This window comes from Ambystoma mexicanum, chromosome 11 (genome assembly GCF_040938575.1).
Source record: "Ambystoma mexicanum isolate Mex_15411 chromosome 11, UKY_AmexF1_1, whole genome shotgun sequence".
Lineage (NCBI taxonomy): Eukaryota > Metazoa > Chordata > Amphibia > Caudata > Ambystomatidae > Ambystoma > Ambystoma mexicanum.
The window spans coordinates 447,562,290-447,590,094 of NC_090934.1; the positions used below are offsets into that span (position 1 = coordinate 447,562,290).

Here is a 27,805-nt window from a genome sequence, read left to right on the forward strand (position 1 = left end):
AATCTGTGTGGGTCACAGGCCTCAGCCTGTTTAATGGACAATGACTCTGTCCAACTGGTGTAGTGTCTTCTTTACACGTGGGTGGGCTCCAGGGGTTTCATCATGTGTCCTGCTTACTGTCCCATCATCATTTGCAGTGTTGTCACTTGACTCACATGAAGCTGTTGATGCTAGTCAACATTGTCTGTCAATACACAGGTCTATGGTCAGCCTTTTGATACCATGCTAGGCATCCCTGCTTTTGCACTTGGATGGAGGGCTGCTTTGCTTTTAGATATGCTACCCATTGAATGCACATTGCACGCGATGACTGAAGTTGACCTTGCACTGCCTTCACATTTTCTGACACACACCATGAAGTCCTTGTACATGTAGGTAGTGAGTGACATACATATTTGCTGCACTGCATACAACCACTTCAATGCAAACTGCCACCTTTCAACAGCTCTGATCACAGAAGCAATTTCAAGGTGACCCAGCATGCATGCCAGGTTCTATTTTGTGTGTCACATGTCTGCCTGCTGTGTTTGGTGTTGGTGTGTGTGTGTGTTGTGTGCTTCTAACATGTATAGTGACCTTTTTCCTCTCTCTTTTTCAGATGATGACGCAATGGTGCCGGAGGATGGTGTTGTCATGCCAGGCACAGGGTTGTTATCACCACATCAACCCAGCACTATTAGGGGTAGTGGGGTGTTAGGCCACGAAAACCCCCAAGTGCTACAGTCCATCTTGTCTCTGGCTGCCTATGAGTCCAGCCCTGAAGAGCACTCTGACGACCATGTCGAGTTGGATGAGCATCAGGTCCATATGTCAGGGGTGAGTGATTGTGATGTGGACACTCCTCTGTCTGCGACACCTGCACTGAGGGGTCAAACAGTCTTGGCACCTCTGCCCGTGGTGGATCGGGACACAGGGTCACCCTCCACACCAGTCACTGATGTGCCTGGGACATCACGTCGATGGGGGCATGTAGTCGTGCAGCGGCGGGCGGTGCCAACACAATGAGGACACCCGGTCCTTGGGTCCCGCAGGGGTCAAGCCCAGCAACGTGGTCGCCGCACGCAACCACAGTATACTTAGTGGGAGCAAGACATGACTGCCAATTCTGAATGGCAGGGGGCAGCAATAGAGAACATCGCTGACAGCATGGAGCGTGTGGCCCAATCTCTGCTCCCCCCTGCTAGGCAGGTGCTTCTCCAGCAGCAGGCGCAAGGTCCACGGCCCGCTCGCTCAAGCTGGACATGGCGTCCTCAGACAGGGCATGCCAGGCTGAAATGTCATCTCTGCGTCAAGCAATTGATGCTCACGCAGAGGCCCACATGAAGGCCCTGAGGGAGGAGCATGCTTTCCTCAGATCCACTCTGGGTGTCCTTCTGATGTCCCAGAGGGAGCGGTCAGAGGAGAGGTTTGCACAGCTTGAGCGTACCATATCGGCGGAGCTACATGCTTGCTGCGAGGTGCAGCGGTTGTCAAGCCAGGCCTTGCAGGAGGAACACTGTGTTACACGTACTACCTTGCAAGAGGAAGCACGTGTATCATGGGAAGTTCTGCATGCAGACCTACATGTCATCGCCACACAGAACCAGGCTCACCCCTCCGGCAGACCTGCTGCCGATGAGGGGCAAGCTACGGCTAGGCGTGGTCATGCTCCTGTGCCACGTCCTCCTTTCCAGGAAGAGCCAGACTCAGACGACAATCTATCTCCCACATAGGTCGGGCTGTGCAGGCGTTGAGCCCATGGAGGTTTTTTTTTTCCTCAGCATCATCGCATGTGGGTGTTGAGCAGCACCCTGTACCTCCCCCCTCCTGGGTGGCCTCCCCCCCGTGTCATATGTGGCCATTTTTGATTTTTAGTTTAGTTAGTTAAGTTTCTGTTTGATAGTTAGTTTAAATAGGTAAAGTAGGTTTTTCATAGTTAGTTTAATTAGTTAATATAGTTTAAAATTGCTAGTCTATTGTGCTTTCATGTGACGGTGTGGTGCGTTGTGGCTTTTGAAAGCATCCACTGTCTGTTCCAGCTGGGCCCTTCAGGCTTGTCTTGTGTATGTGTTTGCTGCTTGGGGTCCTTGACTCACATATGCCACTCCTGCTTCCCTTATACATGGGCTCACAAGGATGGTTCGGTGTACCAGCCTATTAAACAAGGGCAATGGACTGTCATATCTGTGGCATGTCTGCTGCTGTGGAACTTGTGTTAACACCCCTAGTGGGGATGATTGGGGTGTAATTGTCCACTGTTCTTCTTTTGCTAGATGGGGTGTTTAATTATTCATGTGTACATTCATTGCTATGCATTGTGTAGTATGTTTCTTATCTTTAATGAACGTGTGCTTGTTGCAAATCATGCCGTAGATAGTGTGTTCCACACTGTTGCTGTGAAAGACGGACTGATGGTGTGATTTCTCATGTACGTCTCTGACATGGTCCAGTCATGTAATGCCTGAAGAGACACACACAGATGAATATTAAGCATTAATCATGTGTTTCCTGGACTTTCTGCAGGGGGATGAGCCTCAAGACCACCTTTGCCAGCAGACATGGGCCATTGGACGTCTGGAATCATGACACGTTTGGTGCTGCCGACATGCGCCTGTGTGCGCAAGCAGAGGCACAGGGATTGCGATCATACATCTGAAAATCAATGATGTGTTTCAAGGGACTCCAGGCAAGGTGAGCAGCACAGGGGGGTCACAACACAGCAAACCTTCCACCTGGCCAGTTGAACATGCATGCTTAGTAGCAGCACTGCCGGTGAACTTGGACAAATATTGGTGTAGAAGCACACAATGCAGCTCAGATGTGTTAGTGGACTGATGGCTAGTTGATGTGAAAGTTGTCTGGGGCATCTGCAGGGGCAGTGGCACATACCCTCCGGTCCACCATGGTCCATTGAGGCACTTGCATTAGCCATGTAGTGTTCCGAGACATGGAATGAAGCAGCTCACAGGGATAGACAGCAAGGGACAGACTCGGGTGCACTGCATTTCATTTGCAAGTAGAAATTGATACATGCACTGGCTACTTTATTTTGGTCATGGTGGTACACAGGGAACATTGCATGTTGTGTGAATCGTGACACATTGGTGTTCCATTTGCCACGCACCCACCGGTGCCTGACTTACTGCATTGACTGTGTATGAACCATCAGAGGGGTATGTTACGTCTGGGTATGAAGCATCCACACAAGTTTGTCTGTTTGTAGTGTATTGTGTTACTTTGGGGCATATTTGGTGGTGTGTTTGTGTGTTTTGGGCACACACAGATTATTAACTGTGGCTCTCTTTGCAGCATTGAAATTCTCCTGTTACCGGACCTGAGAGTGCGCAGGCAGGAGGCCAGCACTCACCCCAGAGATAAGTTTCTCTTTGACTTACATTTGAGTAATTTGGTGCTATGTGCATGTGAACAAGTTTGATCTAATTGTGTATGTGTTAATGTGTGTACTACATTTTGGTGCATTCCTTACTTTCCCGTGTCAATCCTACTCCCCTCTCCTGCCCCTCATTCCGGTTATCCAGTATGCCAATGCCTGTCCCGACTGCATATCCCTGACCCTCCTTCCCCACCAGGGTCTCAGAGGCCTGTGTGAGTTAGACCTTGCAGGCACCCAGGCCACGGTGGGTGAGGTTGTTTCTTGCCACTCCTGCACCAGTACACGGGAGCTGTGACAGTAGACATCCGTTTGTGGTGCATCATTCTATGTTATGTGCCACACATGGTTCAGATCCTGTTGTGACATTGTTTTACTGTGCTACCTTGGTTGTTAACATCATTGTGGTAGTACTTGGCCTTTGTGGCATACTGCTACTTCAAGTCATCTACTGGAGGCTGTTCTGGTTTGTTTTACTGCCTGCAGGCTATTTGCTTGGCTTCTGTGTTGTCCTGCTTTGAGTTCTGTTGTATGTTGTGCTTTTGCAAATCTAGGTGGACTCTGAGGGTGCTGGCAACTTTTTACACACAAGGTGGGCGATGGTGACAAAGGGGAAGGGTGATCCTGTGGCCAGGTGGAATTCAAGGATGTCAGATGAATAACCCAGATGCAGTTGTTCAGTGGGTCGTGGTGATTTGTGAGGGAGGGGGGGTGTTTTGTTGTTGATAGTTGCCTTGCCCTGCATTGTGATGGGCATCCTGAAATTGTAATTGTGCTTTCCTATTTACATGATGTATTCTGCTGATCAATGCCTTTTCATGTGTTGTGTTTACCTTTCAGGTGTAAGGGGATAGTTGTGTTTTTACATGCTGGGTATACACATGGTGAATGTTCACATGTGATGTGTAGAGGACACTGGTGGTCACTTGATTTCACATGCATATGTTGAGTGCATGTCCCTTCTGACCCACACACTCGCACTATGATCCACTACATGTACAACCACCCTTCCATGTCCACGTGTACACTCTGCTTGCCATCTGGTGCCCACTGTGTCCCCGCAGCACATGTTCTATGACCATTTGTGGATCCTGTACATTCCTATTGTTTTTTTTTTTTTATGTAGTTTGTTACTTAGATGTGATGCTCAGGTTGTGCATCACACACAATGGCTGTTCACTGTGCTGTGCGCTGAGCAGTGTGTTGCAGGAGGTGGACATGGCACACAATAGCTGCAGTGTTGATTTTGCAATGCACATTGTGCATGTGGACAGGCATTCATTGTTATGTTTAAAATACAACTTTTGGAATGCATTTGGGTATGATTTATTTTGGGTGGGAGGTTGTGGTCAGTAATTTCATCTGATTCCATGTCGGGCATCATTGTCTGATGCCCATTTACATTTTTTAACATGGCAATGTGTACCTTTTTGTGTAAGGCTTTTTGTGTATGGCTATTGCTTGCCATGTCATGTTGTGGTTTGGGAGGGTTTGAGTGACATACCAATGACATACCAATGATAGTCATGTCCTGTTATGCCGGTCTGTGTGATTCCCACCTTGCATGTGTGCCTTTTGGTCACACAGGATTGCTTGTGTTTAAGTAGCTAGGGATGCACACAATGTGGCAATTCCATGGCAACAATCTCAGGGTGGTAAGGTTGTGACAGTTGACTGTCTCTTTGTCATCATCGATTGTCACCTGGTACGTGCCAGGTCTGTGTGCACTCCGCAGGGTTGGGAGTTTAGGTGAAAAATCTGGCCACAAGCAGGGTCCGGGCTCCCTCACCACGTGCCCTATCCCCTCCCATGGGCAGCGCCTGTGCCTGTGGTTGGGGATGTGGGGGCACCACCATGTCCACCGGGACGCCCTGCCGTGTTGCAACATTGTGCAGGACACATGCTGCCACAATGATCCTGCACACTACTGGGGGTGCATAGAGTAGCTGCCCACCAGAGCGGTCACGGGAGCGGAAGCGTGACTTGAGCACTCCGAATGTGCGCTCCATTATGGCCCTGGTTGCAATATGGGCCGCGTTGTATCTTACCTGGGGAGGTGTGGTGGGGTTCCGGATTGGCGTCATCATGTGGTTGCTCAGGGGGTAGGCACTGTCCCCTGGAGAGGTGATAATGGTTGTGATTATTGGGGTTTGTGTATTTGTGTGTGTGTGTGTGTGACATGCATGCATGTGCACGGGCATTTGTACTCACCTAGGAGCCATGTGTCGCCGTGCTGCCCAGCTTCCAGGAACCGGCTCAGGGCGGACATTCTGTATATGAAACTGTCATGGGTGGAGCCAGGGTAGTTTGCATAGACAGAGGTGATGATTCCCTTTGCATCGCATACCACCTGTACATTGATGGAATGCCAGTGCTTGCGGTTTTGGTAGATGTGCTCAGTGGCCCTAGGTGGACGTAGGGCCACATAGGTGCAATCCATGGCACTGAGCACTTTGGGGAAGTGTGCCACCCTGTAAAAGTACTGGACAACGGCCTGCCTTTCTGCGGGTGTTCTGGGCATGTATATGTGCCCGCGGACTGAGGGGCGCGCTGTCATGATTGCCAATACCTGGTGTAGTTAGCGTGACTGCGTGGCCTGTGAGACCCCCCCACACTATGGCAGTAGTCCACTGAAAAGACCCAGTGGCCAAAAAATGCAGGACATTGAGCACCTTTTCTAAGGGGCTCAATGCTTGGGAGCAGAGGGTGGGGGATGTTAGGTCACCTTCCCACTCCCTGACCAGGTCTAGGATGATATGGGGTGGAAACCTATACCTGCCATAGACCTGGTCGTCAGGCATCCCAAAAAGGCTTGTCCGTGGTGAAAAAATGCGTGCCCTGGCTATTCTCCTCCTACTGCGGTGTCCCACGATCAGTGCTGCGACAAATGGGGCATTCATCGTAGCTGTATATACGTGTTTGTTTTTTGCATGCACTTTTATGCGGTGCGTGGGGACGCTTCCACCTGCCTTCGTGTGGCGGACGCGTTGATGCCTGTGCGTGTCTTTTACCGTGCGCAGGTTTCCCATATTTAAATCCATGAATACGGGTTGTTCGCGTGCGTGTGGGCGTTCCGTGTAGTTCCCTGCAGTACTTCCCCAGTTACGCCTTCTTTTTCACGTGTTATTCCCCATTCCGCGTGTTACGCCCACTGTTCCGCCCACTTTTGTTGTGTGCACTGCGCTATGTGCGCTTTCGCTGTGCGCTTAGCACACGCTGTTTGGAGACGTGTGCGCCAGCGTGTGCCATGTACGGATTTGGCGCACAACCAGTGGGAAAGTAGCGCAGCGCCTTCCTTGAATCGCACACGTGGGCATGCGCTTGCTTTCTCCCGCTTGCGCCTCCTTGCGCCTGCTTGCGCTGCGATTTTCAGTGCACGTTTGTTCCATGATTCGGCCCCTTAATGTATTGCACTCCATATTTTCATTAATTTGTATGGCAGAGAGGAGAGTCGAAAAGCAATCTATGTGTCCATCACCTCCATCCTCTCTGGCATAAAAATACTCAAACATGTGTGCCGGTATGGATTTTCATGCCAGCGCAAATGCTGTGGGATTCCTATGGAGTCCTCTGACTTTTTGCAGTAGCAAATAGCTGGCGGATTCCATAGGATTCCATTGTAAACACTTCCAGGATTGCGTTTACAATGCATAGATAGCAGGCAGCATTTACTTCATTGCGTGGCAGAGTGCAAAAGGGCAGCATACAAGTGTGTACGAGGCCTTTTTTCCCTCCCCTTTTGCACATCGGTGTGCAAATGAGGAACATTTGGAGGCAGGGGCTTGTTTACACAGAAGTGGAAATGTAAAGATCTTCTCAGGAACTCGAAAATTAGCTACAGAGTGTTTTCTCATTTTTGCCACTTAACATTACCATTTTGTGACTTACATATACCTGTTTTTTTCTCATTCACCACTAGAGCATCCCACGTGGTCATATAGTGATCTTGTTCTCTATATTTGTTTTAGAGATACCTCTTTGGTACTCTGGAGATAAACAAGGGCTATTCAGCACACATGTGTAACAATTTGACATGTTTATGGTTTCTATGCGCTTTGTGTTCATGTTTGCAAGGCTTCCCCGTCCATCTCTTTAAAGGCTCTTGTTTAACGACTTTCTTCTGGTTATGGATACCAAATGCCTTCAATACTGTCTTCAGTGTTTATAGTGGCTTTAGGATCTGGTTCTTGCTTAGGATATGCCTGTGGGTTTTCAGAGCTATGTGAGTAGGAAGACAACCAGTGCCTGGTGGTCTTTAAAAGATAGATAATGGTATTAAAATCTGCCATTCAGATTCAGCCCAAGAGCTGTGAAGTCAACTTGATGACACCTGAAGAGTAATGCTGTAGATGTCCACAAATCTAGTGTTTAGGATGGGGACGTAAGTCTTACCCTTTTGAAAGTTAGTATTTCGGAGCAATACGTACAGTTAGAGGGACGTTTGGACAGATGTGGAGGTATAACTAGCAGAAAAAGAAGACAATTTTCTTAATTTACACATTCTTTGAGGAGTGGCCTCTACAGTGCTGCAATAGAAAGTCTCTCTGTCATTCATAAGTGTTTAGGGTCTGTTGCTTATCAGATGAAGCAACCTTCAGTAGACGAGGTCAATGTAAATCAGGTTGGGTTTGGTTCTGGACCAGGAGATTATGACGTAGGAGGAGAAGTTCTTGAACAACTCATGGATGTTCTATTTATTAAAAAGCCGTGGATGTTCTCAGTTGTTTTGCATTGTATGGCTGGGCGTGGGCAGCAGACACTATTATAATGAAACCAAGAAATGAATTAACAAGATACAGACACAACAAGGTGTAGAAATTATTGTAAATCCACTGTAAAGACATTGTGTGAGTACAATACTAACTAGAGCTGTGCAAAATGAGAAAGAAGCTAATGAGATTTAACTGGCAGTCCACATGTGCAATAAATGTTCAGTTACAAATTATTCAATTTCACAAATCATTTAATGGAATATAGCAGTAGAGTCTGTCAAACATACTTGAGGAATAAAATGTGTAGGACTGTTTGAATATTCCAATTCTCATTTCACCCTATTCCTTGCAGGTTCTTCTGCAGTTTGATGCCTTCGATCTACAGTCCTCTCTAAACTGTGCCTCAGACTATGTTAAAATTTATGATGGTGACAGCAAGACCGCACCAGTCTTACTGAACAAGGCTTGTGGATCTGGATTACCTCCACCTTTCACGTCTTCTGGGAATTAGATGCTAGTGGAGTTTGTCACAGACGGCTCCATTACTGGCAGTGTTTTCAAGGCATCCTACAGCAATGGTAGGACTTGCAATGCTTACATTCTCTAACCCATACGAAGAAGGACACACCTGCCTTTCACATTATTGTCTAAATTGTCTAATAGGGCCATTGGTTGTATCTAAGTTTAGTTTTCTTGGATATTGTTGAGGTCCATGATAGCCAATGTTACAATCATTTCGTTCGTTTACAGCACAGGAAGTCACCCAAGCCTAAAACAGGACTTTAGTCTGAAAAGCATAAGCAAATGTATCCATAGTGCCTTGGGCAGGTAAAGACAAATTAATGATTCCTGAATACATTGGTGTAGGGCGTTTGGAGTGTTTGCATCTCTTTTTTTCTTGTAATCGTGTTATGTCATTGCCTGTCAAATGAAAGGTTATTGTCTAAAGTTCAATGTTTTGTAATTAAGTGAAGGGTTGCAGATAATTTGCTAAGTACATTGTGTGGTGTGAACTTGATGGTGCTCAGGGAGGTTGGCAGACTACACTCCTATGGCTGTTCTTTTAATGAGAGTTCATATAATAAGCCCCAGTGATTTTTATTGTTCGACCGATAACCTATTTCATGGTGGCAGTTGGGTTTCATCCTTATTTTGCTATTGCTATAGAACTAACACGGCACTGCAAGAATCTCTCTTGGTAAAAGTAAGAAAACGTTCTGCCCAAGCTCGTGCGCTTGACAAGAAATATGGCCGCTTCTCCTTGGTTCCGACAATAAGATTCTACCGAGGTAAGGTTGTTCCCTCTTTGACATATGCCGCCGAGGCCATGCCACAGACACCGGCGACCCTTTGGACCCGGCTGGAGGGGTACTTTTGGCGATCCGTTTTGGGTCTACCAAAGTGTTCCTCTATGGTTGTGATCCGAAGAGAAATGGGTCTTCTCTCACTGGCGGCAACCACCGAAATAAATAGCATGATGCTATACAGAAAAATTCTGTTTCCGAACTGTCAAACTATCCTAGATATAATTAGGAAAGAAACAGAAGGTATGAGATGCAACATGCTAAAAAAGTGGGAAACTGCTTGCAGATCAAAGTTGAATGAAATCTCGGCTTCTGAAGTGGAGCTCTTACAGAACCCAATGAAAATAAAGAGGAAAATCGAGGAGCTCGACTGGATAAAGACTCTGGAACTTGCCACCGAGTTTAAGTCTACTAGCCATACCCGTCCTCAACCGAGCAAATTGAACTGCATTCCAAACTATTTGACTAAATTACCCAGTAAACCAATAAGAAATCTTTTCCTGAGGGCGCGACTAAACATCCTTGAAACCAATGAGATTCGGGCGATAAGAGGCCTATCAAGCTCCAAAAACTGTCGCTTTTGTAATAAGGAGGAGGAGACTGAAACAATTAGGCAACTGCTTCTGAATTGTCAGGGAACCCAGTCAATGTGCAAAAAATACCTGCTACCGTACTTGTCGGCATCCTATACTCAAGAGGAAGATTTGTGGTGGAAAAGACTAATTAGCGGCGAAAGATCTGCTTGGACTATGGCCACAGCTCAGTCATTGAAACAGATCTTTGGTTCCCTCCCTCCAACACCATTGAGCTCCTAATAGTAGGTCTGGTTTGGTTCCGTTATTCTGTTTCTGGTTCGAGCCCCCAAATCTCCCTGAGTATTCTGAGTTTCGGGGACGTTTGTTTGCTTGCTGATTGACTTTTTAGAAAAAAAAAAAAATCTGAGTGATTGAATTTTCTCTTTATGTATCCGTCTTCCTTGTAAAAATCATTAATTTGATTAAAACAAGTAAATTAAAAAAAAAAATATATATATATATAATATTTTTGAAGAGATGTAAGTTACAATTTACTGGTCAGTGAAGTGGCAGATGCCGAATGTTACATGGAAAAAGGTGGAGGCCTTACTCAGGACCCAGGTGTTAGTCTTTTGGTTTTCCTCAAGTAACTCCAGCGTTGTTGGTGTTCCATCTGTTGCCATTACAAGATATTGTGCATTAGATAATGTTTCAACATTCCCTAAGGTGATGTTTTCATTTATTTCTCAGTGCAATGTGGCAACACATTTACCAGCTCTCCGGAGACAATCTCATCTCCATTCTATCCCAATGTTTACCACTCCAACATGGACTGTGATTTCTACATATTAGCTCCAGTTGGGTATAAGGTGAGTGGAAAAGCTAATTAATGGGCCCCCGGCAATACGGTTTGACACTCAGCGGTGACCGATCCCGGAGAGAATGATGCCTTAGAAGTCTTTGAAACTTTGACAAAGCACTCAGTGTTGCATCATGTTGTGAGATTGAAGATATGTTCTGTATGTTATCCCCCAGCTCATTTCTCCTATCATGTGATCTTTGGAATGCTTGAGTCTGTGCGGTTCCTAATTGCCATGTACACCTGCCAGCAGATCCCACAATCCCTTCCAGATCTTCAAAGCCTGCACACTGCGAGGCTTTGGATCTTGTTAACAGAACTAAAATAACCATAGGACGCTTCATTTTGCCTTGAACCCTCAAAAGGATCCTACACCCACTATCTGAACTAAGGTGTTCGGGTTCTTGAGTTTTCTATTTAACTGACATTGATGTAACTATACAAGTCAGACAGCATGAAGAGAGGAAATGGCTGTGGTGCAGGGAGAGGTGGAGGACTGCAGCTGAAAAACAATTGTATTTTACATTTGTTAGGGAGAATTTTGCACAACCCTCTTGTGAGTACTGTGCAACCACCTGACCTAATGGTAGAACAGTATGTCACCCAAGAGACAATGCAATACGTCAGGATTGGGGAGGACTAGCAGGAAGGTGCAATTGTTCAAAATAGTTGCTGTTAGGTAAGATTTTGTGAAGTCCATCTGGTGTGGGACTTTACAAGACTTATCTGCTTGGTATTCATGACATAACTGTTAACATAAGCCTGCACTAAACAAGGCGGTAGAGTGGCTGAGCAGCCAGTCTTATCTTAGAAGGGGTACTGTGAGCCGTAGAGCAGTACAATGAAATCAGTAAAGACAAGTAGTCAAGTAAACACTTACACCCTTAAAAGTTATATTACATGAATTATGTATATATACACAAAGAAAAGGAATCACACTAGGTTATGCAGCAACTAATAGTAACATCAAACAGAATTTCAGAATCAAGTACATACCTTTTGTACTAAAACATTCCCAGCGCACAGAGTGACATCAATTAAGGGCAGTAGTACCACTTATGGTTCAGCATACAATATTGAGTTTGGAAGGAAAAAGTGTTAGAGTAGAATAGAACACTGTAGCACTGTAAACATCGTATTTTCTCCCGGAAGGATATAGAAGTCTTTTCCCCAGCAATAAGAGTGTCAAACAATCAAAACCTTTATAGGGAACAAGCACTGTCAAAGCCAGTAGGGTTCAGAAGGTATGCCTTTAGGGATCCAGGACAGCCAAATTCAATAGGGCAGTTCTAGTTATGATGCAATCTTGTTAGAAAAACTTAGTGGAACAGTCAGTCATTCATTGAAGAAAAATCCAGGAGCTCAAGTGAGCCTACCTGAGGTGTAGAAGATGTCAAGCCTGCACAAGTGAATTGCAGTAATTCAAAAAGAAACTAGGAAGCACTAGATTTGGCTAAAGGTGGTCAAACTGAAAGCTCCAGGATTTGTACAAAAATGTCGCCCTCATTTGAGCACCCCCCAGTCACTGCGACTTTGGGGGCGCAGAAAACAATGACTCCCATTACTTCACCCAAACAGAGCATTGAGTGCGGGGGTGTCCCCCACTCTCCTTGGGTGCAGTAACGTTAGACAGGGGTTGCAGGGGTGTGCCCTGCTTGCCATTGTGGGAAGCGGGGGACAGAAAAGTAAAAAAGGAAATAAAAGCACCCTGGGGCATCAGCTCCGTCCTACGTAAGTCAGTGCCACAGGGATAGCGGGGTGTCGGCGGCGCACACTTCTATGTGCTCCGCAAAGGTAAGTGAGGTGGGGGGCTCAGTTAAGGGAATGCGGGCCGGTATGCCCATAAAGTGATCTATTTGATCACTGCGCCATGCCGTAATTGGCATCAGCATGTTCATCGGTTCAGTTACAGGCGGTGCAGTGATCACATAGATTCATGACCTACAATACCTTAGAATTGAAGCAGATGTTCCAGCTGACTTCCTTCTTGATTCAGCGATGCAGATCCTTGTTCCTGGACTTTGGTTGTGGTGACGAAAGGAAGGACATCAGGGACTCTGCAGCAATGGATTGCACACGTGTCAGTGGCTCCTCATGGTTTTGGCGCCTTTTTCTCAGCACACAATAGGAAATAATATCTCCAGTTGGAATATTCTCGTCCCTTGGTCCTGAACTCTGGACAGAGATTCCTGGATTCTGTAAACTCACAAGGATGTCTGCAAAGTTTCAGCCGGATTTATCCTTCGGAAGACATTGCACACATCGATGGTCCAGGTACCCCGGGTATTGGGAAATTGCATCGCAGGAAGGTTGCAGCGACACAGAGGTTGGCCCAAAACGAATCAGGTCTTAAGGCTAGTTGGTCACAGGGGCAACCCATCGAATCCCCCATTGGTTGGTTCTGACTGCGTAGCTATGTGTGGTCACTCATACATATTTGTGGGAAACATGTACACCTCTCCAATTGGAAAAATCACCAGCCACCTCGCGTGCACAGTTGGCAAGATCAGGTTTACAAAACGATAACATAAAAGTATATTTAGATTGTATTCTTTCTCCAGGCTGCAGCTGCAGTTTCTTGTCACTTGCTGCCAACATTACATTACACGTGATGCATTTCCCCACACTAACTCATAGATCAATTAAGTGTAGGCTATTTATGCAAATAGGTTTTTAAAAGGGTTTGGAACATGCCTGTGAATGGCAATACAAGTTACAGATGTGTGGGAGCTTATCAATATTTGCACTGCCTTCCTCTAATCTGGCTTTGACATTCCCCTGGCACTGTCGTCTACTGCAGATTTAGAAGTCATGTATGCTTGCCAATTGTTTGCAACTGTATGTACAATAGAAACTCTTTTCAGATGCACAGCATATTGTATATCATTTACACATGTACAAATTAGAGGTGTTCCCGGTGGAAGTCCCATTTATGTCTAGAAACGTGTGTGACTCAGATCCTAAATGTAATACTTAAGAGACGCCATCCCTTTGCAAGGACAGAGAAGGACAATGAATGATAACTATGTAACAATTCCCCCCTTTCCTTTCGTCGTGCTACAGGTCTCGTTGAGCTTTACAACTTTTAACCTTGAGGCTGATGCAACCTGCGCTTATGACAACTTGTCCATTTTCAACGGAGCCAAGACTACCTCTCAACGTGTGGGCAAATACTGCGGAACCAACCTCGTCCCACCACCAGTGACCTCCACTGGGAACTCATTGCTGCTCCAGTTCCACAGTGATGAATCCTTGAACTTGAAGTCATTCCAGGCCACCTACACCTTTGGTAAGTTGAACTCTGCAACATCCGCTCACTCTGTGGCATTGGAGGGAGGCCTAATTCCTTACCTGAAAGCAAGAGGTGATTGACCTGTGCAGATAGTGTGGGAGGTGCTCTGTGAAGCAAAGATGACTGAATGCACTGTAGGCTAGATGCTGAGAATGCACAATTGTAAAACCATTGCATACATCTTTGTACTCACCACTCACATCCTTGAGATCACAGCCCCTCCCATGTTTAGAGTTACGATTTGGCATAAATCCTTTGCCACTGTCTGATACTATCTCATTTCCCGTGTTGTTCAGCCTGTCCAGAAAAATATGTTTGCTGGAAGGACACTGGAACCTGCAGGCACAGTCACGAGGAATGAGCTACCACTCACCCTCATAGTGGAAGAAAATCAGTTGTTTACATTTTCATTAAAAAAGCATTTGACTATTGACATATCAAGTTGATCATGTCTATTGCTCACCAATATTGTTGCTACAGTGACTTGTTGAACTCTTGTAATTATCCCACACTTACCTGGTATTGTATCTGCCCGCCTCCTTTGTTTTCTACTAAATCTTGCAAATACTCACCAGTTATACTCTTCTAGCACTAGCACTCTCCCCCAACTTTGCACTTAACTGATATGATTGTTCCAAAGCAGTGAGTGATCAGAACCTGTCATCCTCCCTCCATTTTCCATTTCCTTTTGGAGCATTTGGCACCTTGTAAATCACCAATAAATATGACCCGATTCATGAAAGTATTTTATAATGGCGCAATACCATTAGAAAACACTCTATGAATCAGGCCCATAGTCTACTGACAAAGCTAGTTGCTACTAGCATCAACAATCACCATCTTGCTTAGGGCACTACGGCCTTGTGGCATCCCAATCCATTGTGGGAGTAGGGATATACCCAGCCTGTGCTATATATAGGTAAACTCTCCATATTTCAGTGTTGGGGAATGACAGAGGTTGCCATAGATCTCTGTGCTCCTCCTAGTGCATTATTATCAATTTAGATTGAACAATGTCATAGCCTTTTCCATGTGACCGGTGACGGAAAAGTTGATGCAACAACCTTGTAAAATTGACTGACACTGGAGATTAAAGAACACAAATGACAGATTTTCATTGAAAAATGTGAAAGGTGACTGGGCCTTTATCAGTGACACTGAGTCTGGAGCAAGACCCCCTCTGGGTCTGAGGAGAACGGCTCATTTCAGTGGCCCAGAGGGGGCTTAATGCAGCATATACCGTGCCATGCTTCCACCCACCAGAAACATGCATGACTCCCTTTGGGGATGCAAAGATCTTCTATCAAATCTAGGGTTTATGTTCATCTCCCTTTCTTTACCCTAGTGAAAGCCTGATCCAAGAGAAAGAATCGTGAAAGAATGCAATTGGATTATAGCATCGAAGTGTGTGATGTTCCTGAGTTCACATTTATTTCTCTCTCTTGTTTGATTCTCTACTGTAGTCCTTTTTCTCCGAAGGAGTTGTTAGTTACCTCGTTATATATGTGGTACATGTTGCTATGTGATGTCTTAGCATAATCTGTTTTTTGAGAGTCCGAGAGAAGTGTAAAGTGATCTAATGAGATGAAGCGATAAAATGAAATAAAAACTAAAACCTGACCCTGAATTCTTTGATTTTGTCACAAATTACATTGCTAGAATACATATAGTGAGGAACCTGTCCTCGATGACCAGCAGTCTGTGAGTAACAGGCCCTGCTTGACCAGCAATCATTGTATGCCTATGTCTGATCACTTGATCTTTAAGCAGCAGCCTCCACCAACACTGCAGTTTGTCTCTGTGAGTTGCCTGCAGGCTTCCCCAGCTTGTTTGACCCCACTGTGTGTCTGACTGCTGCTCCCATGCAGCACACAGTCACGCCTTTGGTTGGTGAGCTACTGCAAGGTCAGACCAGTGGCAGATATACTTGATGGTATGGCAGGGGAGGGTAAAGACTAGAACAGGTCCCATTAATAAGGATACTGCTATGTTTCACAACGTGTGGCCTCCTTTTGGGGATTTCCTTGCGCCTCATTTCTGTGAGGTGGCCATTTATCTTTGTAGCTCTCGAAATGGACAGCATCAATCAGGGATCTTTGGAGGACTTGAAATATAGAGTGCACATTATTATCTAATATCTCAGCAGCTGTGCTCTGGATCTATGTCAAACCTGTGGCTTAAAAGCACCATTAATCGCCAACAGGTAGCCAGGTCGAACATTCAAGCTAACCGCTAAGAATAGGTGGAGCATTCATGATGTACAATACTTTTACAGAGTTACAATGGCAATAAAATAATAAATGTTTAGATATTTTACTTATAAAGGAAATAACATATAATCATGTGAAAATGAAACATGGTTGCAACCTGGAGTTTTGCCATAGCGCCTGCTAACAAATGAAAACAATTCTAGAAGAGTCTATCTCTTTCTCGTCGAGGTCACACGCTCGTGCCACATGGACCATTTTGTCTGTGCCTACAGCTCCTTTGGCGTTAGCATGGGAAAGGAAACACTGCCCCCAGAACTCAATCATTAAGACCACAGAGCGGCCAAACCTCCAGCAGAGAGTGCTGATCAATACATCCTGCTATCCTTGTTTTGAAATGGCAGTATTCCAAGTCTCGCAATCCCATCCAGGGCTTGTGCAAGACATGGTGCAAGGCCTACCATAATTACAGGGTTTTCTATCTACCAAAGACTACATAAATCCCTGACCAGAATTTGAGTGCAAAAACTAACTGGGTGGTCACACCAGAGGAGATTGCAACCATTCAAGGAGACATCAGTTGCTGGGAGGTAGAGCCAAAACACTCAATGGCAGCAGCAGTTAGTGCTACTTTCAGAACTAGTCGGGCGTACTCCCCGAAGACTTGCTCAGGGTCTGTATCCTCAATGGATGGCATTGTCCATGCCAGCAACTAGAATGGGCCACTCTAATATCACAACCACATAGAAAGAGCATCAGCTTAAGGGCTATTGGTTTTCACAAGAATAGCTAGGGGCAGCCAACCCAATGGCTGGTGCAGGTGCTAGGAGTTATTCACATGGGATTCCAAAACCTGGACTGGCCCAAGACTCAAACGTCCATATGCCAGTCTCTGTAATGCCTGTTAATAGCAGTGCTGTGCTGCTTCATAAGGAATCTGCAGTTCTAGCTCACAACTGGGGAGTTATATCCTAAGGCAGAATAGTGGAATTGTAACCCTGAATCTAGCACATGAGGGGCATGCATTACACTTTAAATGTACCTAGATTCTGAGGAAAGTGGCATGGTTGGAGTGAATCCGTAGGTTGCCCTTTTTTGGCATATGCGAATTTCTGTGGAGACGTAGGCAACTCAGGAACTAAGACATTGAAACTGTTTGTAGGGTGGAGGAGGTGAGCAAACACATACCAAGGGCCTCGTGTGGCCTCTGAATCTTTTTGATTCTCGTATAGTCTGCAAACGCATCCTGTAACCGAAAACATGTTAAAATATCTGCTTGAGATTTGCCAACACTATTGGTCTATTTATTGCTTTAAATGGCATTCCCAAGGGAAATGGTACGTCTTTTTGATTGGAAGGTTCAAGGTACAGCGTGTCTTTGCTAGTTCATATTATAACACCCTGTTCAGTAGACCAATGCCCTGAGCGTTCAAGCTATATTAATACTGTGCACGAATTTGAGTAATTACCCTGCACATGAACCTGGAGATGATCCTCCTTTGACCTTGGAGTTATCAATGCCATTGACAAATAAACAGATGCACTTAAGAGGAATCTGTTACACTGTATCTAAAAGGGCCTTGGACACAGGACATCGATATGGAGGGCAGGGGCCATATGTTGTTTGTCGACTTGCTAGTGGGATATTATATCTGGTTCCCACCCCAGCAAGACATGATAAAATAATTAGGTGCAATAATAAACAATTGCTTCTTAGAGTAATAGAGGAACATTTATTTAAGTAAGGTTGCACTTGATTATATAGGTATATAACTGATGGAAAAATATTCTTGGGTATTCGTATGGAATTCGGCCTCCCTTATATTATGTACGTAATCCCATGGTGCTAATTAATTCAACAACAACTCTATGTATTGGGGCCTTGAATGCAGCAGTGTTTTGAGGACACAATGAATGCATCAAATTGTGGTCATAGCTCTAACGGACATCAGTGTCAAGACGTGATCAAAACAAAGCCCGAGGCCAAAGTACTTTCAATGTCCAGAAGCAATCTGGGTCGCCAGAGCAAAAGGGAAATCCAGAAGCAATCCAAATAGAAAAAGCCAGAGTAAATAATAATAAAAAAACAGGAGAAAAATCTCAAGATCAGATATAAATGCAGGGACAATCCAAATGCAATTCAGTAGACAAAAGCCAAGGTCAAAATCCACAAAAACAGGAAACCAGGAAACAACACCCAAAAACGCCACTCACATGAACAGCTGAGAAGCACTGAGTGAAAGATGGTTGGGCCTTTTATGGACTTCTTCCTGGTTGTGTTTTGTCACGTGACCTTGTGCTGGTCACATGAGCAGGAGAGTATTGTGTACGTCGTGCATCCTGGAGTCGCCATGGCAATCACTGTAAAGACTGGAGGGGGGTGTCTGTACTTCTGCTCTCTATATGGCAGAGGAGAGGCACAGAGTACCGCAGCCAAGATTCTCTATAGGGTAACGCTGGTCGATCAATCAAGGCCTAGCTTCTCAGGAGGTGATGCAGGCTGGTTCCTAAATTCAGTGTAGTCACCAAACCCCACAAAGGAATGTCCACACACTGTATTAGTTAAAACACAGTCTTTATATAATTAATATTCAAGGTTATGTACACTATCACAATAACTCACTTTGTGCTCAGTGAATCAACAATGGCAAATCTATACTGTTCTAAAGTGGTAACACAATTATTATCATATCTCATTAAAGTGCATCAACTATACTCTGGTTATGTGTCACACAGATCACTTAATAAAGCCAACCAACAATAGACATAGGAGGAAAGCAGTTGGTTAGAACAATTGACAGAATACTGGCCTCTACCGTTAGACACAGTTCTGTGTGGAGATCCCCCCACCTGGGCAACCTCTAAAGTAAAGATATATAACAAGCCCAGTCCTTATATTGTTCTAGAAGTCTTATTTCCTTCTAAGATAGTTCTACAACCCCAATGTACCTGGAATAGCAGAGTTCGTCATCGGGTCGTCGACGGATCCTTCTTGAGCGGCTCCCTCTAAGGCAGGAGCCACAGATCATTGAGATCCCATGAGGAAAAGGGATGAACGATAACGGTGAGGTGGCAGATTCTTTCCTAGTAGTGCTCGTCCACGACGGAGCATTGGCGTCCTGCAAGGAAGCGGCTTGCGGGGCACCTTGATGACGATAGTCCAGGACCGTAAAGAGATTGTGAACAACTGTGGTCCAGCAAGGCTGTCCAGTCATCCGGCGTCTCTACGGTCGTCAGGTGCTGGGAAACCCACCGGCGGATGCTCCTCAGCGTGTCGGCGGCCTCGTCTTTCTCTGGCGGGTCTAAGCTGTCGACGGTGCAGGCGAGAGTGTCCTTGGATAAAATGTTACTTAGGCAAAGGGAGCACGGAGGCTGCTGTCGGCGACTGCGGTCGTCAACGGTGATGGACTATAGTGTCTGGGCACTTCTCCTTGTGATTCTGCGGTGGTCCCCGTCTCTGGTCAGCAGCCTCTCGTAGGTCTGTCTACCAGGGATATTTGGCAAAGATCAGCTGGTGCACGATGGTCCCTCATGGCTCGGGAAGAGGGCGCCTAACCAGGTTCTCTCTGGGTCAGTCCTTGGAAACACAGCAGCTTTAGATCAACGAAGTAGATAGAGCAGCAGCAAGACTTCTCTTCCAGCAGGGCTTCAAGGTTAAGCTTCAGTTTCAACTCCAGTTTCTCTTCAGCTTCTGAACACGAATTCTTGCAGTGAGAGGTCCCCAGATATACTAGTTGATCTCCCATTCATTCTGCTGGGTCACACTCAGGCAACCAATCGGTCAGAAGGGCATTCATGAAGGCAGGCACCCAATCAGGTGCATAGTGCATTCAGGCCATTCACTTCTCTCCAGACACTCACAACAAGTTATGTGTATTGGGACAAGTACCCAGCCATTCAACACTCCACACTGCATTCATATCAGTTTCGGGCAGGGCTGTCTCAGTCATTGTGTCAAACACCTATAACTATAGATCCACAACAAGAAGTGCATATTCATCACACACTCCATTCACCCAGTTTCCACCCACAGGGTGTACCCACAACGTAGAATCACTGGGAAGGCTCCAGCCAGTCTGGCCTGGACTTCATAACAACACCATATATGGAACGTCCAGCTAACAGCCAGTCAGGGGGAAGGGACCGGGCCAGGGCTTCCCAGGTCTTTGGGAAAACAAGGTAACAGGCAATAGAAAGCAAGAGGCCACAGGGGCCATCTTGTTTCCTATCAGGAATCAAATGATTCCAATGGCAGAGCCTGTGTATCCCAAAAGGGAGGATACTCAGTGCACATTCAGCATGGAGCTGCCACCAACCCAAACCCTTCTCTGTGGGCCAAAGAAAGGTGCCAAAAAAACATAAACTAGGGGCACAGCGTTGCACCCCCATCCATGGGTGCCCTAAGGGGATCCCATGGGTCTGTACACCAAACCAAAAAGAGGAAGAGTTGCACTGCCTGGAGTCCCACATGGACTCCTGGGCAGAAAACAATACAGAACACAAATGAAAAAAGACTACAGGACAAGGACAGGGAAGCCCTTTCCCTCCAATGCATGTCCAGCATCACAATCACCAACAACGCCTCAATGAGTGCCATGTAGAAACAACCCTAGGCAAGATGCAGGAAGTGCCACGGACCGTGATAGTGGCACGGGAGAACAGAAGCACCCCAGCGACCCCCACAAACATGGTGGCGAGCAAGACAAAGTGGCCCTGGAGTCGGCGTGAAAGGGGGAGCCAGAGGGGAGCCCGAGTCTGGGACTGTGACAGTAGTAATCACATGACAGAGTTACCCCTCAAAGGCCACGACCCCGTGGGAATGAGGGAAATTCCTGATGAAATTGGGAAATCAGAACAGGGGCAAGGACTTTAGCAGCAGGTTCCCAGGTCCTCTCTTCGGGCCCAAAACCCTCCCAATCGATCAGATATTGCAGGAAACCTCTGTAATAGTGGGAGTCAAGAACAGCACAGACCTCATACTCATCTAAATAGACTTGGATAAGAGGCGGAGGTGGCACTAATATAAGAGTAGAGGGAGGTCATGGTTTCAGAAGGGAGGTGTGAAAGACTGGATGGATATGCCAAGGCAGCAGGCACCGCTAGGTGAAACAAGACTTGGTTGATGACCTTGGTAATTCGATACAGGCACACAAAACAAGGAAGAAGCTTGCGGCAACCTGGGATACGGAGATGCTGTGTAGACAAATAGACCCTGTCACTGGTCTCAAATATTGGGGCCGGGTGTCATTGCTTGTCTTGTCTGTCAAATGCCAAGGATGTCTTAATCGTGTTGAACGCTTCTTGTTGAAGAGTGGTCCAGGCGCAGCACTTTAGGACTTGTTAGTGTGTTCAAGATAGAGGCAATAGCAGAGAAACCAGAGATAAAACGTTGTTAGACATTAGCAACATCCAGGAAGGAATTTAAGGCTTTAACCATAGTAGGAGTGGGGCAGTCTATTATGGTCTGAATCTTGGTAGTATTCATGGACAACCCCATGGCCATAATGTGGAATCCAAGGAAGTCAATCTCATTCACATAAAACATCAATTTTTCTACCTTGGCGTAAAGAGAATTGTTCTTGAGGCATGAGAGAACTTCCCTCACATGTTGTACATGGGCTTGGTAAAACAGGGAGAATATCAGTATGTCATCTAGGTAGATGATGACGTAAGAGTCTTATGACAATGTGGAATACATTGTTCATAAACCTCTGTCTCCATACCTGAAAAGTGTCTTTTACTGTCAGCAACTCCTTCTCAGTGACTGTGTAGTGGAGTTCAGATGCAAATTTGCGAGAGTGGTAAGCCACTGGGTGTAACAGGACGGTGTTCGGACATGTCTGGGACAAGACTGCACCTAGGGCAAAAGACAAAGCGTCGGCCTCCACCACGAATGGGAAATTTACATTGGGGTGCTGTAAGAATGGGACGGTTGTAAAGGATGTCTTAATCGTGTTGAACGCTTCTTGTTGAAGAGTGGTCCAGACGCAGCACTTTAGGACTTGTTAGTGTGTTCAAGATTTAATCAATTGGACAAAAGCCAAGGTTAAAATCCACAAAAACAGGAATCCAGGAAATAACACGCAAAAACACCACTCACATGAACAGCTGAGAAGCACTGAGTGAAAGGTGGTTGGGGCTTTTATGGGCTTCTTCCTGGTTGTGTTTTGTCATGTGATCTGGTGCTGGTCACATGAGCGGGAGAGTATCGCGTAAGGCGTGCGACCTGGAGTCACCATGACAACCGCCAACAACACCGCAATGAGCTCTGTGTAGAAACGGCCCTACGCATGCTGCTGGAAGTGCCACAGAGGCATGATGGTCAGCGTGGGAGAACCCCGGCACCCCTCTGACCCCTGCAAACATGGCGGCGAGGAGGCAAAGCGGCCCCAGAGTCAGCACGATAGCGGGAGCCTGAGGGGAGCCCAAGTCTGGGACCGCAACAGCTGTAAGAGCGTGACAGAGCTCCCCCCCTCTAAGGCTCATGACCCTGTGGGCATGAGGGAAATTCCTGATGGAATCTGGAAACCAGAACAGGGGTATGGACATTATCAGCAGATTCCCAGGTCCTCTCTTCTGGCCCACAACCCTCCCAATCGATCAGATATTGCAGGTGACCTCTGTAATAGCGGGAGTAAAGAACAGCACATACCTCATTCTCACCTGAATAGCCTTGCACAAGAGGCAGAGGTGACACTACTATGCGAGTAGAGGGAGGGCATGGTTTCAGAAGGGAGGTGTGAAAGAAAGGGTGAATATGCCAAGGCGGCGGGCACCGCTAGTCGAAAAGAGACTGGGTTGATGAGCTTGGTAATTAGATACAGGCACACAAAACAAGGAAGACACTTGCAGCAACCCGGGATACGGAGATACCATGTATACAACCACACCCTGTCACCGGTCTCAAATACTGAGGCCGGGTGTCGTCATTTGTTTGCCGAGAGACACATGGTAGCCTGAGCATCCTGAAGATGTGACAGTATCTGATTGTGTACAGCCATAAGATCCCTTAAAAAGGAATCTGCGCAGGGCTGGAAGAAGGTGGCAGATCCGTTACTGGTAGGGTGCAGGGATGCTGACCATACAAGGAAAAGAAAGGAGAGGAGCCAATAGAAGAATGAGGTGCATTGTTATAAGCAAACTCAGCTGTACACAGGACATGGAACCAGGATTCTTGATGTAGTAAACATAGACAATGCAGATATTGTTCTAGTGTCTGGTTGACGCATTCTGTTTGGCCACCATTTTCGGGGTGGTTTTCTGAGGAAAAACATACATCGACACCCAAGAGTGCCGTGAGTGCTCTCCAAAACAGAGACATGAATTGACAACCTCTATCCGAGATGAGGACAGACGGGAGACCAAATAGACAAAAGACATGATTAAAGAAGGGATCAGCCAGCACCAGTGCAGAAGGGATGCCATAACAAGGGACAAAACAAGCCAATTTTGTAAAGCAATCAACCACAACCCATATATTGTCAAATTTCTGGACCACGGGTAAATCAGTGAGGAAGTCCATCGAGACCATGTGCCAGGATTTATGGGGAATTGACATAGGTTGGGGTAGGCCAAGAGGTTACCCCTTCGGTTCTTGCAGATGGAACTCCCATCAACATAGTCAATGACTTCCCGACGCATAGAGGGCCACCAACACCAACACTGGAGGAGGGCTAAAGTCCTTCTTTGACCAGGTTGTCCATTGATTAAGGCATCATGTGACTATCCAAGACCCTGGAGTCAAGTATAACGTGTCGGCATTACCAGACATTTTTGTATGAAGGGTAGACCTTCAAAAAACATAGTATTCCACTCCTGCAGGCTAGCTGGATTTTGAGAGATCCAATCGCGGATCTTGGTGATCAGACTAAGTGGTGGTGTACATAGGCAAAAAAAGTGTTTCTTCTCTGGGATGCTATCAGGGCAAATGGGCAGTGCATCCCCGAGCAAGATGATACAAGACATCCGCCTTGCACTGTGCTGAACCTGGACGGTGCTTAATGCAGACATCAAAGGCAGCAAAAAAACAAATGCCAGCGAACCTGCCGGCTGTTGAGACACTTCATGGATTCTAGGTCCTGGATATTGCACTGATCGGAGTACACCGTTACGGGCCACTTGGCTCTGAGTAAATGGTTTCTTCATACCTGAAAAGCATCTTTTACTGTTGTTAGGAAACATTCTCTTTACTGCACCTTTCTCTCCATCTTTATGGAGATAAAGGTGCAGTAAAGAGAATGTTTACCCCCAAACTTTTGCTTTTATTTTTGGTCCTGACCTGTACGTTTTGCAGTACAGTGAAGCCTTGAATTTCACTGCACTGGCCTTTGCTCACATGTTATGGGGAAACTGAAATGTCCTTCAGGCTATCAGTACTGGGAAACAGTGTTTCCCTTAGTCATGTTACTATGTTGCAACTTGTGGGTACTTTTGTATCACTTGTGGTAACATCTTATCATTGCATAAAGCAGCTTACACTGCAATGCAATGGGGTACATTTTTGTTTTTCCCTAGACTAACACTCAGAGGATTTTTGGTTACTCTAGATGTGCTTTAAAGATGGGCTGGTGGCAGCAGTGAATTTTCCAAACTTTTTGGGGAATGTTGGCATGAAACGTGGCACACCCTCTGCTGTCACTGCACCGACACCCTCTGCAACATTTCAGCGTCCTAGCACCAAGGGGACCCGAGAAACACCAGAAAGTCTGACCGTGGCTACTGAGTCCTGTTGCATAGCTGTGCGTGGCTTGCACCATCCACAACCTGCTTTTCTCACAAAAGTCCAGTCCTTAGAGAGGTGCTGCATTGTTTGTTTTGCATTCTTCGAGCAAGAGTTCTTGCACCAGCAAAAGATCCCAACCGGAGTCATTCTCGAACCTGCAACCCCTGGAAATCGAGGACTGCCGACTTTGGAGGGAAAAGCAAGCCAGGACACACTTCCTTTGTTCTACAAAGACCTGGGAAGATTCAGAGTAAGGAGGATAAGTGTTTTAGCCATAATCAAATAACAGTATTTTTCGGGATCGAAGCCCCGATGCCAGCGGTTCCATTACCAGTGCAAATATTAAGGCTGTCAAGGGGCAACCCTGTCTTGTCCCCTGCTGTAGTTCTATACAAGCGGATTTCGTTTTACCCAGGATAATGGACGATTTAGGGCAGTTGTATAGTAGGGAGACTAGTTTGATAAAGTAGTTTCCTTGGCCCATCTGTTTGAGTACTGTGAAGAGAAAAGGCCACTCGACCGAGTCAAAGGTCTTCTCTGCATTGAGTAAGACTGTGATTGCTTGGTGCATAGGGTCGAGTGCCTCCATGATCACAAACATTCTCCTAATACCGAACTTCGTGAACTTCGTGTTGCGCCTGGATACGAAACCCGCCTGATCAGCAAGTACCAGGCCGGGCATCAAGGGGAGTAGTCTAGCGGTAATCTTGGCAGGATCTTGTTATTGAGATTAATTAATGAGATTGGTCTATACGATGCACATTCTTCGGGAGGTTTACCTGTTTTGTGTAGGAGAATAACGTTGGCTTCCCAGAGGGTTGGTGACAGCATTTCTGATTCTATTACCTCCTCGCATACGTGCAATAGGAGGGGGGCTATAGTAGTGACAAGGTTTTTGTAAAATTCGCCTGTTAGGCCATCGGGGCCAAGGGCCTTGGTATTGGGGAGGACTTGTTGTAGCTTGTAGGATTTCCTCTGCTGTGATGGGCTCATTCAGGGGCCCTCGGAGCTTGTCATTCTCCCAGTACAGCTCATTGTTGTCTAAGTAATGGCACAGGGCCTCGGGATCTGTAGTGCGTTTGGAGCTATAAAGTTCCTGATAGAAGGTGCCAAATGAATTGGCTATTTCTTCTTCTGTGTGCACCAGGGTGCCTTGCGAGTTGCGCACTCTTTCCACCAGGGTGGGTTTCCTGTCTGCGGCTATAGGGCAGGCCAGGGGGGCTCTGGGATTTTGACCCTCCCCATAATGGCAGACCTGGTATCCCCGTCCTAGGAATTTCAGTTCTCGTTCCACTGTGTCTCTGAACTTCAACAGTTCCTCTTGAAGCGCTGCTTGGGTGCGTGGGTCATTCGAGGTGGAGCACGTGTGTTCGAATCCTTTCAGGCAGTTCTCACTGGTGGTAAGTTCCCTTCTAATCAGCTTCAGTATCCTGTTCTCTTTTGCAATGCAAAGCCCTCTGATGTAGCACTTCAGTGCTTGTTCCGCTGATGGGACTGAGTCTTGTTTGATTTCCAAGAAGGATGCAATCTCATCACGTTGCTCAACTGCAGACACTTGGTCTAGCATCAATCCCGGTTTAAATATCCAGTGAGGTCAACTGTGTCTGTCATCTGGGAAGTTACATTCGAGCGTGATCGCAGAGTGGTCGGAGAAGGTCCTAGGGAGGATGTGGCATGACCCCCATCGGAGCAGGCTTTGGGAAGAGACCAGTAGATAGTCAATACGCGAGCTCGTACTGTGGACTGCAGAATGAAATGTGTATTTGTGTGCCTCCCAGTTATTGTGCCTCCATATGTCTACGAGGCCGTAGGCTCTGCAGATTTCCAAGACTTGGAGGCCCAGTTTAGTCGGTTGAGAGGTGGAGGCTTGTGATTTATCCTTTTGGGGGTCTAAGGGCGTATTTAGGTCACTGCCCCAGATGATTGTTGCGGATCACGCCCCTTCAAGGTGTGACATCACCCAGTCAAAGTTGTTTGCCCCGTCTATGTTGGGGGCATAGGAGTTGACGAAGACAATCTCTTTCCCTTCGAGGATCCCCTCTACCAGGAGTGCTCTGACCTCGGCGTCCTTTTCTGACTTTATTAGGCTGAAGCTGGACTTTTTGTCTATAAGGACAGCAACCCCTCTGGCATAAGACGAGTACGATGAGAAGTACCTGTGACAGCGATTTTCAGTCTCTGGGAGGAGGTGTGTTTCTTGTATCAAAGCTATGTCAATTTTATGCCTCTTGAGGTATTGTAAGATTCTCTGTGTTTTGGACGGGAGATTGCCCCCTCTAATGTTCCACATGACGAGCTTGAACTTGATGTCTAGCGTCTATATCCGAGACTACCTTTTGTGGCTCAAAATGAGGATGATATTGTAGAGATGATATGAGATTAGTAGTTGGATCCTTTGGGTTAGTGTGGTGAGGAGAAGGACCATGGTGTGACTGGGGGGTTAGGTGGTGAGCGGTGGGTTCTTGACAGGTGCGTTCCCCTAACAATTCGTGCATTCCCTCCCTTGCACGGGCAACCCCCAAATTGCCCGTCCTTTTAACCCTCCCTGTATGTGGTAACATTAACAGTGCAGCGCTTGGAGCGCTAGTGTCCTCCCAAGACTAGAGGCTCCCTTCAAATCACTTTGTTATGGTTCTCCAGCGTATGGTGCCGGCCTTTGCAGTGTCTGGCAAGTTTGTTTCATGTCATCGTCACAGTGGGTTTCTTCTCGCTCGATCCCTCTGCAAAAGCCCTGGGTTGTTGTTGGGGAGTCTGCATCCCATCCTGTCCAGAAAGGAGTTAGCTTCCTCTGGTGAGTTGAAGAACTGGACTTTCCAATCATGCT

General features: G+C 46.4%; 1 pseudogene; it reads left to right on the plus strand.

The window, feature by feature from the left end:
* Positions 1-25,640, plus strand: part of LOC138504999 (embryonic protein UVS.2-like) — a 91,009-nt pseudogene extending 65,369 nt beyond the window's left edge.
* Positions 25,641-27,805: the final 2,165 nt, after the last annotated feature.